A 2,500-nucleotide genomic window follows, 5' to 3' on the forward strand; every position below is an offset into this window, starting at 1 on the left:
TAAGAATGCTAGTTCTTAATGTTCATATATTATCATATAATAGAATATAATCATATATATAGAATATACAACAACAATTCGTTATGTTCATATATTATCATATATATGTTCATATATTATCATATAATAGAATATAATCATATAATAGAATATACAACAACAATTCGTTATGTTCATATATTATCATATAATAGAATATAATCATATGATATGAATATACAACATCAATTCGTTATGTATAGAGGATAAGATTCCATTGATACAGAGCCAATTCCAATAGACTTATTGGAAGGTCCCATTGGCGTGCATCCAGTAGGAATTGAACCTACGAATTCGCCAATTATGAGTTGGGCGCTTTAACCATTCAGCCATGGATGCTTATCAGGGGATCCTCGTACATGGTGAATAACCAAATTCTAATTTTATTCTAATTTCTAATTTAAAATACTTTAAATACAATAAATACAATATAGGAGGTAAAAAAAAAATAAAATACAATAAATACAATATAGGAGGTAAAAAAAAAAAAAGTGAAATACAATAAATACAATATAGGAGGTAAAAAAAAAATAAAATACAATATAGGAGGTAAAAAAAAAATAAAATACAATAAATACAATATAGGAGGTAAAAAAAAAAAATGAAATACAATAAATACAATATAGGAGGTAAAAAAAAAAAAAGTGAAATACAATAAATACAATATAGGAGGTAAAAAAAAAAAAATGAAATACAATAAATACAATATAGGAGGTAAAAAAAAAAAAATGAAATACAATAAATACAATATAGGAGGTAAAAAAAAAAATGAAATACAATAAATACAATAAGAATATAGGAGTGACCGACCATGGAGTCAAATTCTGGGTTTTCGAATTGAAAGAGATATTGAGAGAGATCAAGAATTCTCACTATTTAGTAGATTCATGGACCCAATTGAATTCAGTGGGATCTTTCATTAACATTTTTTTTCACCAAGAACGTTTTATAAAACTCTTGGACCCCCGAATTTTTAGTATCCTACTTTCACGCAATTCACAGGGTTCAACAAGCAATCGATATTTCACGATCAGGGGTGTAGTACTATTTGTTGTAGTAGCGGTCCTTATATATCGTATTAACAATCGAAATATGGTCGAAAGAAAAAATCTCTACTTGACAGGGCTTCTTCCTATACCTATGAATTCCATTGGACCCGGAAATGATACATTGGAAGAATCTTTTTGGTCTTCCAATATCAATAGGTTGGTTGTTTCCCTTCTGTCTCTTCAAAAAGGAAAAAAGATCTCTGAGAGCTGTTTCCTGGATCCGAAAGAGAGTACTTGGGTTCTCCCAATAACTAAAAAATGTATCATGCCTGAATCTAACTGGGGTTCGCGGTGGTGGAGGAACTGGATCGGAAAAAAGAGGGATTATAGTTGTAAGATATCTAATGAAACCGTCGTTGGAATTGAGATCTCATTCAAAGAGAAAGATATCAAATATCTGGAGTTTCTTTTTGTATATTATATGGATGATTCGATCCGCAAGGACCATGATTGGGAATTGTTTGATCGTCTTTCTCCGAGTAAGAGGCGAAACATAATCAACTTGAACTCGGGACAGCTATTCGAAATCTTAGTGAAAGACTGGATTTGTTATCTCATGTTTGCTTTTTGTGAAAAAATACCAATTGAAGTGGAGGGTTTCTTCAAACAACAAGGAGCTGGGTCAACTATTCAATCAAATGATATTGAGCATGTTTACCATCTCTTCTCGAGAGGCAAATGGTCTATTTCTTTGAAAAATTGTGCTCAATTTCATATGTGGCAATTCCGCCAAGATCTCTTCGTTAGTTGGGGGAAGAATCTGCACGAATCGGATTTTTTTAGGAACATATCGAGAGAGAATTGGATTTGGTTAGACAATGTATGGTTGGTAAACAGGGATCGATTTTTTAGCAAGGTACGGAATGTATCGTCAAATATTCAATATTATTCCACAAGATCTAGTTTCGTTCAAGTAACGGATTCTAGCCCATTGAAAGGATCTTCTGATCAATTCAGAGATCGTTTCGATTCCATTAGTAATGAGGATTCGGAATATCACACATTGATCAATCAAAGAGAGATTCAACAACTAAAAGAAAGATCGATTCTTTGGGATCCTTCCTTTCTTCAAACGGAACGAACGGAGATAGAATCAGACCGATTCACGGAACTTGAGAAAACGGAGATAGAATCAGACCGATTCACGGAACTTGAGAAAACGGAGATAGAATCAGACCGATTCACGGAACTTGAGAAGCGGATGAATAATTATCTGCTTCCGGAAGAAATCGAAGAATTTCTTGGGAATCCTACAAGATCCATTCCTTCTTTTTTCTCTGATATATGGTCAGAACTTTATCTGGGTTCGAGGTCCACTAGAGATCAGAAATTGTTGAAGAAAGAACAAGATGTTTCTTTTGTCCCTTCCAGGCGGTCGGAAAATAAAGAAATAGTTAATATATTCAAGATAA

This window comes from Durio zibethinus, unplaced genomic scaffold (assembly GCF_047325235.1).
Source record: "Durio zibethinus cultivar Kanyao isolate XHJ-2024 unplaced genomic scaffold, ASM4732523v1 HiC_scaffold_217, whole genome shotgun sequence".
NCBI lineage: Eukaryota > Viridiplantae > Streptophyta > Magnoliopsida > Malvales > Malvaceae > Durio > Durio zibethinus.